This window comes from Nomascus leucogenys, chromosome X (genome assembly GCF_006542625.1).
Source record: "Nomascus leucogenys isolate Asia chromosome X, Asia_NLE_v1, whole genome shotgun sequence".
In the NCBI taxonomy this organism is placed as follows: domain Eukaryota; kingdom Metazoa; phylum Chordata; class Mammalia; order Primates; family Hylobatidae; genus Nomascus; species Nomascus leucogenys.
The window spans coordinates 105,124,278-105,140,459 of record NC_044406.1 but is presented as its reverse complement, the minus strand read 5'-3'; positions in this window follow the sequence as shown (position 1 = coordinate 105,140,459).

Genomic DNA, 16,182 nt, shown 5'->3' with positions numbered 1-16,182 from the left:
GCATATTAAAGAAGATTATCCTTGTAATACCTTGTGAATAATTTTTTTAGATAAGGGACCTCACTGTTGCCCAGGTTGAAGTGCAGTGGCCATTCACTGTATTCATCATAGCTCACTGTGGCCTCAAGCAATCCTCCCACCTCAGCTTCCTGAGTAGCTGGGGCTATAGGTGCCTACCACCACACCCAGCTGAGTATGTTTTTTGACATGTAAGTGGTCTATAACTGGCATCTGTTATTATTTCTTCCTAAAGCTTGTTATGAGATACATTAATTCTGAGTCCCTGTTGTATGTCTGTTATTGTCCTATTTTCCATTTATTGTAGATACCATACATGAAAATAATACAATTGCATTTTTTTTTTGAGACAAGGTCTCACTCTGTTGCCCAGACTGGAGTGCAGTGGCGTGATCTCAGCTCACTACAACCTCCGTCTCCCAGGCTCAAGGAATTCTCCTGCCTCAGTCTCCTGACTAGCTGGGATAACAGGCGTGCACCACTACCGCCTGGCTAATTTTTGTATTTTTAGTAGAGATGGGGTTTCACCATGTTGGCCAGGCTAGTCTTAAACTCCTGACCTCAAATGATCCACCCCCATTGGCCTCCCAAAGTGCTGGGATTACAGGCTTGTGTAATTGAAACTGACACTCGGAGAGGTTAAGTAAGAAGCCTAGAGTCACACAGCTTTAAGAGGTGGAGTAATGTTTTGAAAACAGATCCATCTAATTCCAAAGCCTTTGCACTTTCCACGTTTTCTTGGAGTTTAATATAACCATTGTTCAGTGGGGAATTCAAATAGTTTTTAACCAAATACTATTTTATTAAGCTATTTATATGACTTAATAGGAGAAAACATGTCCAAAAGCCTGAGTGCTTTGTGTACTGGGAAAGTTTATATAGTGCCAATGTAACATTTCAGAGCAGGCCTAAATCTCTTGCGTTCTCTAAATAACACCCGGTAAAGAGATGTTCTTAGAAGTTGCTTAAGTTGCAATGATCTGGCAGGTTTTAAAGTCTGACCAAACCTAAGGAATATAGCAGTAGGATTTCCAGGTCACAGGAAGTGTATTACCAGCAGGAGAGCACATGCCACCAAATCTGAGGGAGTGCAGAGTCAAACTCCTAATGGGGAACCTGGCATCCAAAACTGTTATTTTGTTAATTCCTGTAATTCTGCCCCAGGTATCTGAACACAGGAGAGTGCCCTCCCAGAGCACCACCACAGAGGGGCCCAGCAAAAAGTCCAACCAATTCTGTATAGCTGCAACCCCTCAGAAAATGTAGGCCAGCCTGCTGGTCTGGATTGACTGAGATGACTGAGACCCAAGTAGCCCTTTGGGAAATCATGGTAAAATCATGGTGCTGGGTGTTTCAGAAATCCTTGCTGACTGATCAACTGGACTGCTGTGGCAGAGACAAGATCTAGAGCAAGTGGGGGAGGAGGGTGGGGTCCAGAGGCAGAAGTCAGGCCGGAAAGCCCTGGGGGCCCACTGGCAAGAGGGAGACTGGCAAGAGGTAGATCAGGATGGTGGCCATTCTGAATGTGTGTGTGGTGAAGGGAGCATTAAACTACAGCCTGGGGGCCTGGGTTCTATCACTCTTGAGTTCATTAATTAATCTCTGGATATATCAGTTCCCCCACCCATAAAATAAAAATAATAATAGTACCTATCTCATTGGATTGTTGTGAGGAACAGATGAAATCATGGACATGAAAGCACTGTGAAAACTCTCATGGTATATACAAATATGAAGCTAAGTGTTTACTTGTTTTGTTTACTTGTGTAGCCCCAGCACCTGGACAGTGTCTGTCATATAGCAAGCACTCAACAAACATTCATTGAATGAATAATATTGCACTAGAGTTCGAGTACTGACTGTTTAGAATATTAGGTGATCATGACAAGCAAAACTACGAGATGGGCAAAAGTAAGTTCTTGGCTGGGTGCGGTGGCTCATGCCTGTAATCCCAACACTTTGGAAGGCCAAGGTGCCAGGATTGTTTGAGTCCGGGAGATCAAGACCAGCCTGGGAAACACAGGGAGATCCCATTTCTACAAATAATAAAAAATTAGCCAGGCATGGTGATGTGGACCTGTGGTCCCAGCTACTCGAGAGGCTGAGGTGGGAGGATCATTTGAGCCCAGGAAGTGGAGGCTGCAGTGAGCCGAGATCGTATCACTGCATTCCAGCCTGGGTGACAGAGCAAGACCCCATCTCAAAAAACAGAAAAAAAAGCAAGTTCTTGCATCCTTCCATTTGGAGCCCTTTCCCCTGTCCCTTGACAGTGCCCTGGAGGTATTAAATATCCAGCATCCTCAGCCACCTCATTTTTCTTCACCCAGCCCACCTTGGTATCAGTGATGAAAAGAATGATAGCTGCCATTTGTTGGAGGCGTATTATGTTCTAAGTGCTAAGCTTCACATGCACATTCTCAGCTTGATCTTCAAATCCACCCCCACATTTAATGGCTATTTTTCTTGGGAAAAAAATACATGCTGATGACTCTAAAGCTCAGTTTTCTCATCTAGGTTGCAAGGCAAATCCTGTTACAGAAACCGGCATGATTCCTGTTGGAGTTTCTGTTCCCAGGACTCATCTGGGCTCAACTCAGGCCCAGGCTTGAAATTGTGTGGCAAGGGACCCAACTGCCATAGCCATGCCATCAGGCACAGCTATGATTGATGGGGGACAAGGATCTCATTCTGCATGAAGGCACCAAGGCTCTGCTATCCTCTTTCACAACTACATGGCTAGGAAACAGCAGCTGTCATTCAAGCCCAGGCAATGTCTCTTCAATACTGTGTGACATTTAAGGAAGCAGATGGAACAACTTGACAAATGGAACAGCTTGTCCAAAGCTGCTCACCTGGGCTCACAAATCCTTCCCCTCAGCCAAGACATTTTTCATAAAGGAATGCTAATCTCTTTGGCACATGGCCCTTTGCACCCCTACAACTTTAAATGCTGGGTCCACTTAGCAGGTTCAGAACATTCTGGCAGGCTCTCTCATACCACCCCACCCTCCCTGATTCTTACGTCATAGCCCTATCAGAGTTAGAAATAATACAATTACTTGTAGAATAATTTGATTACCTTTGGACTTCACCAAGTGCCCCTGAATTCCATGAGAGCCAGGTAGAAATGACTTTCTTCTCCACCACTTCCACAGTGCCCAGCTCTGGGCATAGTACAAAGCAAGTGCTCAATCAACATTTATCAAAGAATAAATGAATGAGTGAAGAGCAAACAAATGAGTGAGATAGAAATGTAGAATAGAATAAATGTGGTAATTGCTCTCAAACCTTTGAAGAGCTTTTCTATGGAAGAGAGAGGATTTTTACTATCTGTTTTTTTTGTTTTTGTGTGTGTGTGTGTGAGAAAGAGTCTCGCTCTGTCGCCCAGGCTGGAGTGCAGTGGTGCCATCTTGGCTCACTGCAACCTCCGCCTCCAGGGTTCAAGCGATTCTCCTGCCTCAGCCTCCCAAGTAGCTGGGACTATGGGTGTGCACCACCACCCGGCTAATTTTTGTATTTTTAGTAGAGATGGGGTTTAGCTATGTTGGCCAGGCTGGTCTCAAACTCCTGGCCTCAAGTGATCCACCCGCCCCAGCCTCCCAAAGTACTGTGATTACAGGTGTGAGCCACCATGCCCAGCCCAGGATTTTTATTAACTTTTTATTTATAAATAATTTAAAAATTACAGAAGAGTTGTAAAAGTAGAACAAATAATTCCCATATACCATTTATGCAGATCCCACCAATTTTAAATATTTTGGCAATTTGTTTTTACCACTCTCTCTCATTACTTACATATTAATGTTCTTTTTTTTAGGAACTACTTGCAGGCAGGTCACATGCATCATGCCACTTTACTCCCTAATGCTTCAATGCATACTTCCCAGGGACACGGCCATTCTTATAGAAGACCATTACCAAAATTAGGACACTTGATAGTGATGCAATATTGTAATCTATGTCCTTACTCAATTTTGCCAATTTGGGGTCAGGACGTTTTTTGTTCTGTTTTTGGTTATCCAGGGCATAAGGAAGATTAATGGGAATATACATGACAAAAATGATTTTTTACTCTGGAAGTTGAAGATAGATCCAGAAAATTAGAACTATCAATAAATAAAATGGCCTTTCTCCAAAAATAAGGCACTCCCTGTTGCTGCAGGGATGTAGGCAGAGACTAGATGATTACCTGTTAGGAATGAGAGAGGGGATATCTCTTATGAATATGAACTACAGAATAAGCTTTTGTGTGTACTTCTGCAGGCCAGGTGAATTATATGCTGTGTACTGGGCTTGATTCTCTTTTTTTCACTTATCATTTCTCATGTCAGGGCTGGTCCTTGGGTAGCTGAAGTAACCAACCATGGCATGGGATTGAAGCAACCTCAACGTTCCATCAGCCTGGAAATATTTTCCCCTGACACCTTCTACAAACAGGTCAGCCCTGGAATAATAATATTAACATGTATTTTGCACTTACAATGGGCTGGGCAATGGTACGCTTTGTAAGTGTCAACTCATTAAGTCTCCAAAAGCCTCAAGATGTAGCTATTACTATACTATAATCCCTATTTTACCGATGAGGCATCTGAAGCTCAGGTGGGTTTTGGTATCTTGATTTGGTTCAGGTCTGATGTGTTAAAAGATTTAAGAAATTATGATCAAGTTGTTCAAATAAGTGTATATGGAGATTTTTAAAAAGCAGTTCGGCTGGGCACAGCAGCTCACGCCTGTAATCCTAGCAATTTGGGAGGCTGAGGCAGGCAGATCACTTGACCCCAGGAGTTCAAGACCAGTCTGGACAACATGGCGAAATCCTGTATCTACTAAAAATACAAAAAAAAAAATTAGTCGGTGTGGTGGTGTACACCTGTAGTCCCAGCTCCTCAGGAGGTTGAGGTGTGAGGATTGCTTGAGCCCAGGAATTGAAGGCTGCAGTGAGGTGTGATTGCGTTACTGCACCCCAGCCTGAGCAACAGAGCAAGACCCTGTCTCAAAAAATAAAAAATCTGTTCAATTATTTAAATGAAAAATAAAAATGAAAGAAATAAACCAAAAGATAGTATTGCAAGACTTCAAGAACATTAGTATTTCTTTGTCTGTTTATACCTATTCCTATTTTCATTAGGGCAGTCTAATTTGGAAGAGTTCTAGGGGGAGTTCTTTATTTCTACATTTCCTGATTTTCTAGTTGTTGTTGTAATTGTTATTTTTTAGACATGTTTTCACTGTAGTTGACATGCTAACTCAGAATGAAAGATTTTCCCACAGACTGTCCTATGTAAAGCAATCGAATCTCCCTGCTGCATTATCATTGTAGAAGACAGAGGAACAAGGAGGATGGCCCCTTCTTTCCCAGCCTTATAGGTTTCGTAGTTCTCAGAACAGTTAATTCTGGCTAATTCCTACCAATCCTTAAAATTCAGCTTAAATGTCACATCCTCAGAAAAGTTTTTGCTACCTTGCAAGACTAGGTCAGAATCCCCTGTTACCTGTTCTCACAGCCTCATCGACCTTTTCTTCATCTCACCTCACTACATCTCACTGCATCATTGACCTTTCCTTCATAGCAATCATCACATTTAAAATGATTGTTTTCTGTCTTTACAGTTAGACTGTAATACAGGTTTCTGAGGGGCCCCATCTATTTTTGCTCCCTAATGTATCCTAGTACCTGACACACTGTGGCCACTCGATAAATGTTTGTTGAATGAAAAATGAGTAAATGAAAATCCAGTTCCACTTAGGAAAAAGATGCTAGCAAAAGAAAACATAGAAGAGTAAATTGTGCCTCTGGAGGCAAAAATTCAGTATTCTAGTATCAAAGGTCAGAACCAGGCGGTGACGAAGTCAAAATGAGGGGATTTGGGAGATCCGGCAGAGGGTGGTTCAGGCAAGACCTTTGGTCAGTTGCTAGAGTACAGTAGCAGCAGCAGCATGGAGGATCTCAATTCAGTGCTAGGATGCTGTAGCTGACTGAAAGTATTCTGCTTTCAGGGGTTCAGTCCTTCTGGAAATATGCTACAGAACATGTGCACCCATGGTTTCCTTCACTGGGGACAGAGAAGTAGAACTAGGCTGAAAAGAATTCAAGGAAGAACTATAAAAGGCTTTTGAGAGGAAGGGTCTTGCTAGTTCCAAAATAATGTCCTCTCTCATTAAGTGGCTTTCACGAAGCTGCCATTACAATTTCTACATGCAGCCCCAGGATGGCAGCAGTGTGTTACTCTTGGGCTGCTAAGTTCGTGATGAAGGCTCTGCTTTGACATCTAACCCACCATCCCATGACTGCCCCCAGAGCTAGCTTAGATTTGGGTTGTCCTCACACTGTGCTGAGAGGGCTTGCAATGTGTCTTATTTTGGGAATGACCTCATTGGTCTTTCCCTGGCAGCTGGCTCCCATAACCCTGACTCTTGAAGCTGCCCTCCTCTCATTGCCATCCATGAGTGTTCCCAACCCTGTAGGAAATCATAACCTAATGGTTCCTTCTAGCATACTACAGTGAACATGTCCAAAACGAAATTCGTATTTCTCATCCACTCCCCATTCCCCACCCAAGCCTGTGCTTCTCTATAACATTTTGACCATCTCTCTCCCATTCATGGAGTCCTGGTGAGTCCACCTCTAAACCACTTCAGATCTGTGCCCTCCTCTCCTGTTTGCCAGGCATGGAACGGATCCTCTCCACCTCTTGCCTAATCCCTAGGTCATCAGCTTATCTCTGTCGTCTTTCTCTCAATCCATCCACTCTACTCAAACTCCTTCTGAGGACAGGGATGCCCCCTTTTGTTAATCTCTTCAGATTCCACTCTTGCTTTAATGTGCAGACCAACTAGCACTGCCCTCAAAAAACTTTTCTGGGTATCCTCCCAGCCCCGACACCCCCATCATTTTTTCCACTGCCTGTATACAACACTTTACTTGGACCTCCTTTCATAACTCTAATTGCTAATATTCTGCCTTGTTGATAATCCATTATTTATATACATGAATATGTCACTCTAGCCCTTAGCCAAGGTGGCAACCATGTGGCACAAGTACATCAACACCCCCCCCCCACCAGTACCCAACAAGAGACATCACTAATAGATCTTAGCCATCTTCCCACTGAGCCCAAACCCAATCTCAAAATCCTTCATTTTTTTTTTTTTTTTTTTTGAGACGGAGTCTCGCTCTGTCGCCCAGGTTGGAGTGCAGTGGCGCAATCTCGGCTCACTGCAAGCTCCGCCTCCCCGGTTCACGCCATTCTCCCGCCTCAGCCTCTCCGAGTAGCTGGGACTACAGGCGCCCGCCACCACGCCCGGCTAATTTTTTGTATTTTTAGTAGAGAGGGGATTTCACCGTGGTCTCGATCTCCTGACCTCGTGATCCGCCTGCCTCGGCCTCCCAAAGTGCTGGGATTAAAAGCGTGAGCCACCGCGCCCGGCCTCAAAATCCTTCTGGAAACAGTATTCCAGAAGAACTGATCCACAAAATGAAATAAATTTGCCATTCCTGCACTGGACTATCAGCAATAATAGGACAGAATGTATGCACTGCACCTTTAGTCCCAGCTACTTGGCAGACAAGAGGATCACTTGAGCCCAGGAGTTTGAGACTAGCCTGGGCAAAATAGTGAGACACCATCTCAATTTTTTAAAAAAGAAAAGAAAGCATGCCCTGTTCTTTGAATCTACTACAGCATCTCGTACACAATCTATATTCGTCAAAAGCCTTCTTGAATGAATTAATAAAAGCACAAAGTGGAATAGCGTAGACATTGATCATACGAATGCTGCTCTCAGACTCCATGTTTCAATACTGCTGCTATGAATATGGGTGTGCAAATATCCCAAGACCCTGCTTTTAATGCTTTTGCATAAATACCCAGAAGTGGGATTGCTGAGTCACATGGTAGATCTATTTCTTTTCCTTTTTCTTTTTCTTTTTTTTTTTTTTGAGACGGAGTTTCACTCTTGTTGCCCAGGCTGGAGTGCAATGGTACGATCTCAGCTCACCGCAACCTCCGCCTCCCAGGTTCAAGCAATTCTCCTGCCTCAGCCTCCTGAGTAGTTGGGATTACAGGCACCCACCACCACGCCCAGCTGATTTTTGTATTTTTAGTAGAGACGGGTTTTCTCCATGTTGGTCAGGCTGGTCTGGAACTCCCGACCTCTGTTGATCCGCCCACCTCAGCCTCCCAAAGTGCTGGGACTACAGGCGTGAGCCACCACATCCAGCCCAGGTAGATCTATTTCTAACTTTTTGCAGAACTACCATTCTGTTTTCCATGGCTGTTGCACCATTTCACAATCCCACAAATAGCACACAAGGATTCTCATTTCCCCACATCCACACCAACACTTTTTATTTTATGTTTTTTTTTTATAGTGGCCATCCTGATGAGTGTGAGGTGATGTTCATTCACTTTTATTGCTAAGTAGTATTCCATGATGTGACTGTACCAAAAATTGTTCAATCATTCACCCACCCATTGAAGGATATCTGAGTTTTTCTAGCTTTTGTAAATTATGAATAAAACCATTATAAACATTTCTATAAAGTTTGTTGTGTGAACATATGTTTTTATTTTTCTGGGATAGAGGCCCAAAAGTACAATTGCTGGACCATGTGATAGTTGCATGTTTCGTTTTTAAACTGCCACTCTTTCTCAGAGTAGCTGTACCATTTTATGTACCCACAAGAAATATATGAGTGATATGATTTCTTTGCGTCCTTACTATTATTGAAGTGTTGTCATTATTTTTATTTTAGCCATTCTGAGAGGTCTGTAGTAATGTTACCAAAACATCAGGAGTTCCATCTAGGTCCTGTTTCTCACTGCACAGAAAGGCAAACACTGAGACAATGAGTATTGCCAAGGAAGAAGGCTTTAATCATGTGCAGCAGCCAAGGAGACAAGAGATCAGTCTCAAATCCATCTCCCTGACCAACTAAAATTAGGTGTTTGTATAGCAGGGAAGAAGTGAAACCATGTGTGGGAAAACAGGAATTAGGGAGGGATAAGGAAGAGGAGTTGGTCAACAGGAAGCAGTTGGTTTGTTAGCCAATCAAGAAGGGTGAGGGATCTGGCTTCTCACTGTCCGGATGTGGTGATTTGGTGATTTTCAGATCCTTGATACTATCTGCGAGGCCTGATGGTTTGTTTCCTGAGAAAGGAATTCAGATAAGACAAAAGTAACTTTCTCAAGTTTTAAGACTGGAAGGATCAATTTCTATGTTTATTCAAAGAGATCAGAAACATCAGCTCTGTGGGACAATTGGGGTGGTTTCATAGTCACATAGTTTGTATATTTCCCAGCGGTATTCAAGCCAGCAACTTATGGAAAACTGCATTATCAAGTGTAAACTCAGCAGATTTACAAAGCACACACTTGACCACAGATAATTTTTCTCAACCTAACATTCAGACCCATAAGACTATTTTTCCACTCTGCTTTAAAATTTTCAGTGCATTGTAAAATATCAGAAAAGGATTGCCCCATATTGGTCTTAATTAATCCATGCTGAAGTACTCTCTTTCAGTATCACATTTCCAATTTGTTTATATTGGTCCTTATTATGTGGAAAAAAATTATACAACACAGATATGTTCTGTACTACCATTTGCAAAAACATTCCATAGACATATTAGAAGTTGGCATTTGTGTGTGTGTGTGTGTGTGTGTGTGTGTGTGTATGTATGCATGGCTGGTTTTATTTTTCTATTTTAAGGAAGACTATGTCCTGGTTGTGAGAACTTCTAAGCTTCAAGGCCAAACTTGAGTTTTCACTTCTTTCACAGATGTCTGACTACGCTTATAAAGAATTTCCAGAATTTGTTGGGCACCGTGGCTGACGCCTGTAATCCCAGCACTTTGGGAGGCTGATGCAAGTGGATCACTTGAGGTCAGGAGTTCGAGACCAGCATGGCTAACGTGGTGAAACCCCGTCTCTACTAAAAATACAAAAATTAGCCAGGCGTGGTGGTGGGCGCCTGTAATCCCAGCTACTTGAGAGGCTGAGGAAGGAGAATCACTTGAACCCGGGAGGCAGAGGTTGCAGTGAGCCGAGATCGCACCATTGCACTCCAGCCTGGGCAACAAGAGCAAAACTCTGTCAAAAAAAAAAAAGAAAGAAAGAAAAAAGAAAAAAAAGAGAGGAAGGAAGGAAGGAAGGAAGGAAGGGAAGGAAGGAAGGAAAAGAGAAAACAAGAAGAATTTCCAGAATCCAATGGGATGCTAAACAAATTTTTCGTCAAAGCAATCTGGAAGGGAAAAAGAGCTACTTTGTGGCAGCAGGGCTGTATTCATTCCTAAATGCCAATACAGTACGATTTTAAAGGCCAAGCAATCATTCGTTCCCAAATTCTCACCCCTGTATATCACAAAGCATCATTATTTAAAAAATCACCATGAGCCTTATTGTATCCTGATTCAAGCAAATTGTAGGAAAAAAAGACTTATAGTACAATTGGGGAAATGTAAACACTGATGAGATAATTGAGAATATTAAGCAATTACTGTTTATTTTTAAAGTGTGATAATGGTATTGCAGTTTTTTAAAACAAAAAGCGTCCTTAGTTTGTAGAGATATATACTAAAGTATTTACAGATGAAATGATATGATGTCTGGGACTTGCTTAAAAATAATTCATTGTGTAGGAAGTAGGGAATAGGTGGCGGCATAGATGAAATAAGATTGACCATTTTGATAATTGTTGAAGCTAGTTGATGGGTATATGATCATTCACTGTAACAGTCTCCTTACTTCTATATATGTTTGAACTTTCCTGTAATAAAATATTTTTTTAAATCCACCATAAAAGTGGTAGCATGGTTTGGGGAGGCTCCTTGTGATATGAATTTTATCCAGAAATGGTAACCCACAAACTTCTTAGCCCTCCTTGGCTACATTAGCAAAGATGAATTGATCAAACATCTTATGAGGCAGAGGCCACAAGGAACAGGAAATGAGGCAGGACAAGTCTGAAAAGAGGAAGTTAAGAAAGGCTTGGAATATGGACTCTTGCCAGAGTGGACAAGCTATTGCCAACCACTGAACGAAAGGGTTTGAAGTGTAGCAGCTGGAGAGAGGATGCTAAAAGAAAGTAGTAGACTCCTTAGGGGGAAGGTGTCTTGTATATGCATGTTGGTGGGGGATAGTGGGATGGAGCTTGAATGTTCAAGGCTGTAAAACAAACTCACTCCTTGATTAGAGCTATCTTTGTCTCCCTTTGGAAACATCATGAAAATAAGACATGTAGAACTGATTCTTAATCCAAATCTCAAGTCAAACAATAACTCAGAATAATTTTCTGTTTTTTCCCCCATTTTCAAATCTACAAGTCTTAGGTCAGCTGCTTTTTTTCTATACCTGTTTCCATTATTTTCCCAAAACAATCAAGTTACCATTTTACTGATTGCGAATGTTAGACCTAAAGGAGCCCCTGTAGATCACTTATTCCTTTTTTTTCACAAGTGAGCAAACTGAAGCTCAGAGAAAGAAAGAAACTTGCCCCTGCATCATACAGTACCTAGGTAGCACAGTGCTGGCACATGGTAGACACTCAATAAGTATTTGTTGAATCCAGGGTTGATACATACCTACCAACTAATTATAGCCAGCATCTGACCTGATTGGTTGGTGCCCATGTCACATAGCTTTAATATCACCCCCCAATTAGACAGATGAATGAATGAAAATAAAGTAGTAAAGCCAGATTGTTCTTGACTTGCAGACATTCTTTTTCTGTAATTCTAGTTCTAGTCTTCATGGGTCCCTAAGTGGGCAGGCAGGGCCACCTTTTGCTGCGAAGCTTACAGCGAATCCAGGCCTCCTCTGGACTTGAGGTTTGTTAATTGTCCATTAGACTCCTCAGTGCCCCCAGGTACTGGCCAGCCTTATTTGGGGCTGCATGGCAGGCAGAGTGTATGGCAACCCTCACATGTTAAAGGTTTGATCTGCACTCTCATCCTGAGAAAGTAATTAATTTGGGCTCCAACTACCTATTTTACTGTCGGGGGTGGATATCCAGCATCATTTTTCCAGTTCTCATCTACCCCGGGGAAGAGGGGAGAGTGGAAAGAAAGAAAAGAAAAAAGAAAAAAATACTTTTAAGTGTTTGTAGAAGCATAAATAAGAATTAATGTTGCTAACTGGATTTATACCATAGAATTTTTTTCTAAAAACAGTGTAATTGGAAAAAATGCCATGTCATTACAAATTCACTACAATGAAGGCAAATATTATAGTATAATATGATATTGTAAACCAGGATTGTCATTTTCACATGAGAAGGGACAAGAAATTGGTTCCAGAATAACAGTATGTGCAACCACAACTACCATTTATTAAAGTTCACTGTGCTAAGCATTTTATGTTTTATTTCATTGACACCTCACAACAACGCTAAGTGGTAGGTCCTTCTATCAACATTTTACAGATGAGGACTGAGCCTCAGGTAGATCAAGTTAAGAAAATCTCCCAAAAAGCAGAACCAAAAGACAAATAAAGGGAACATGGGAGAAAAAAGATATGAAAATTACAGAATCAGTCCAAGATGTCCAATATACAACTAATAGGAATCCTAGAGATAAAGAAAACAGAAGGGAAGCTATTGTGTGAGAAATAATAGAAAGCAATGTCTCAAAAATGAAGCATGAGATTTTAGATTGAAAGGGCTCACAAAGTCCAGCCCAGTAAATGGAAGAAGATCCACAATAAGGCATATCATTAAAATTTAAAACACCAAGAGAAAAGAGGCCAAGAGAAAACCTTGCAGATAAAAGTTACACGTAGAAAATTAGAAATCAATCAGACATTTCTAAAGCAACACTAGAAGCAAGAACACATCGGAATAATGCTTTCAACATTCTCAGAGGAAATTGTTTCCAATTAGTAATTCTTCACCCAGTAAAAATTTTAATCATGTGTGAAGATTATATTTAGACGAAAAATGATTTTACAAAAATCACCTTGGCTGGGAGCAATGGCTCATGCCTGTAATCTCAGCACTTTGGGAGGCCATAGTGGGAGGATTGTTTGAGCCCAGGAGTTCAAGATCAGCTTGGGCAACATAGGGAGACCCCCATCTTTTCAAAAAAATAAAACTTATAGCTGAGCATGGTGGCAAGTGCCTGTAGTCCCAGCTACTCGGAAGGCTGAGGTAGGAGAATCGCTTGAACCTGGGAGGTGGAGGTTGCAGTGAGCCAAGATCGTATTACTGCACTCCAGCCTGCGTGATAAAGCGAGACCCTGTCTCAAAAAAAAAAATAATAACATAAAATGAATAAAACTTAGCTGGGCATGGTGGTATGTGCCCATAGTCTGAGCTAATTGGGAGGCTGAGGTGAGAGGATCACTTGAGCCCAGAAGGTCGAGGCTGTGGTGAGCCGTGATCATGCCACTGCACTCTAGCCTGGGCAATAGAATGAGACCCTGTCTGAAAAAAATAAAATCACCTCCCATGCAACCTTTCTAAGGAACTTAGTAAATGGTGTGGTCCAGCAAAACCAGGGCATAATCCAAGAAGGGGGACAACTGGGAATGCAGGAAACAGAAGCTGGAAGCGGAGGGAATTCCCAGGATGGCAGCTGGGTGCTTGGCCTAGAGAACAACCATTTCAGGAGGGCAGCAAACTCTAAAGAGGGCTGTCTCCCCCCAAAAATACGTGAAACTCATGGATTACCTAATACGTTTGATCATATTGAGTGAAGTGTTATGGTTCTGCAGAAAAGTTTGAGATTGAACTCACGACAGGTACATATAAAAGCAAATCAAAGAAAGGGAGATAATATGGGAAAAAAACAAAAAATATATAATTAATGGTACAGTGCATAAGTTAACCACAAGCAATATTTACATAAATATAATGCAAATATTGACTATTTTAACCAAAATATTTATATTTTTGGAAGTGTGAGTATGTGTGCACATGTGTGTGTTTAGAGGCATAAAAGCAAGCTAATTCCTCATCTTCCACAGAAGAAAGTTAGATCATTTCTAAATCTAAAGATAAGAAATTGCAATATTAGGGTATTATTCAAAAGTAAAGGGTTATATACCAAAAGAAACAGGTAAAACATGTTAAATGTAGTTTAAAATACCACAAATGTATTATATCACACTTCTGTAGGTCAGAAGTCCAGCACAGTGTGGCTGCACTCTCTGCTCTGGGTCTCACAAAGCCCAAATTATGGCATCTGCCAGCTTGTGCTCCTATATGGAGGCTCTGGGAGAAAATCTGCATCCAGGCCCACTCAAGTTACTGGTAGTATCCAGTTCCTTCTCACACTTCCTACATGGCCCCTTACATCCTCAAGCCAGCAACAGCACTTTGAGCCCTTTTTGTTGCTTTGGCTCTTTCTCCCTCTTCTGCTTTCAGCCAAAGCAGCCAATCTCTCGGCTTCTAAGGGCTTGATACTGGGCTCACCCAGATAATCCAGGAAAATCTATCTTAAGGCCTGAACCACAATTACATCTGCAAAGTTCCTTTTTCCATGTAAAGTTACATAGTCACAGGTCCCAGAATTAGGGTGTTGACATCTTTTCTAGGAGCAGGAATCAGGGGTAAGGAGGAGTGGGACAGGAGACTGCTTTTTTAAAATGATAAGCCCTATAATACTCTTTGGCTTTTAAAGTATCATACATGCATATTAAGAAATATTTGTTAGACACAAGCATGGCTGGGCCCTTGTGAAAATCCTGATTTGGGTAGACCACAGGTTTCATCTAATGTATTAATTCCTTTGTTCTTCCCACTGCATTAAAGGGCCTGCTCCTCTATTTTTGGCAGTTTCGCTACAACCTGTAGTGAATAAGAGGTATTTTCTTGATTTGTAAAACAAAAATCATCTTAACCTTTATTGGACGTCAAAATTAATAGAGCTAATCTAGTCCAACCTCCTCATTTTACAGATGAGAACACTGATGCCTAGAGATGCCTAGAGCTAGTGTTTATAGCAAAGATTCTCACTTCCAAATGAACTCCACAACCTATGGTCACCATTAGGAGTCATGGATGGGATTATACATCACTGTCTAACACCTTCATTTTACAGATAGGGAAACAGACCCAGACAGAGAAAGTTATCTGCCCACATTCATTTGGAACTCCTAAATGCTAATCCAGGTTTCTTTCCCCTATACAAAGTAGCCTTCCCTTAACTAACCACCTGATACTAAGCCAAATCTTATTCACTTCTAAATTCCTATTACATAACACATTGCCTAGCTCACAGATAAATGAATGCACAAATGAGTCTCTTAAAAGACACTATAGGCCAGGCACGGTGGCTCACACCTGTAATCCCAGCACTTTGGGAGGCCGAGGCAGGCGGATCACCTGAGGCCGGGAGTTTGAGATCAGCCTGACCAACATGGAGAAACCCCAACTCTACTAAAAATATAAACATTAGCCGGGCGTGGTGGCGGTCACCTGTAGTCTCAGCTACATGGGAGGCTGAGGCAGGAGAATCCCTTGAACCCGGGAGGCAGAGGTTGTGGTGAACCGAGATCGTGCCATTGCACTCCAGCCTGGGCAACAGGAGCAAAACCCCATCTCAAAAAAACAAAACAAAACAAAAAAGACGCTATGAAATGCTCACTTTGCAAATAATGATTTAAAATCAGAAATCTTCCAGTTGATAAGCAATTTGGCAAAAATGCGAAATAAGATTTTTTTTCTTTAGGTAACTGCCTTCTGGGGACAAGTAAATATACCACTGACTATATTACACAGGCTTTAAAGTCAGGCTGACTTGTTTCCCAATTTTGTCTTAGTCTCTTACTAGCTATGTGATCTTGCATACATAGCTCAATCATTCCATGTCTCAGTTTCTTCATCTGTAAAATGACATTAACAACACAACCTAACTCATGGGACCAGCATAGAGATTATGTGAAATCACACATGTAACTTGGCACACAGGAGCCACTCAGAAACGATTTTCCTTTTTTTATAATGGTCTACCCAATAAATGCTGAAAACCAGCAGTTAAATATTTTCCTGTTGCTAATGGTAAACTAAAAATGTGACCATTAGGAAAGATAGTAAAAAGCCAGAGAACCTTCAGGAAGAAATCATCTTGGGGATTGATGTCAAAAATATCTAGCACATCCAAATGTCAGTAAAACTCCTCCCTTGCTTAAAGTAAAAGCATGCCAAGATTTAGCTACAGTAT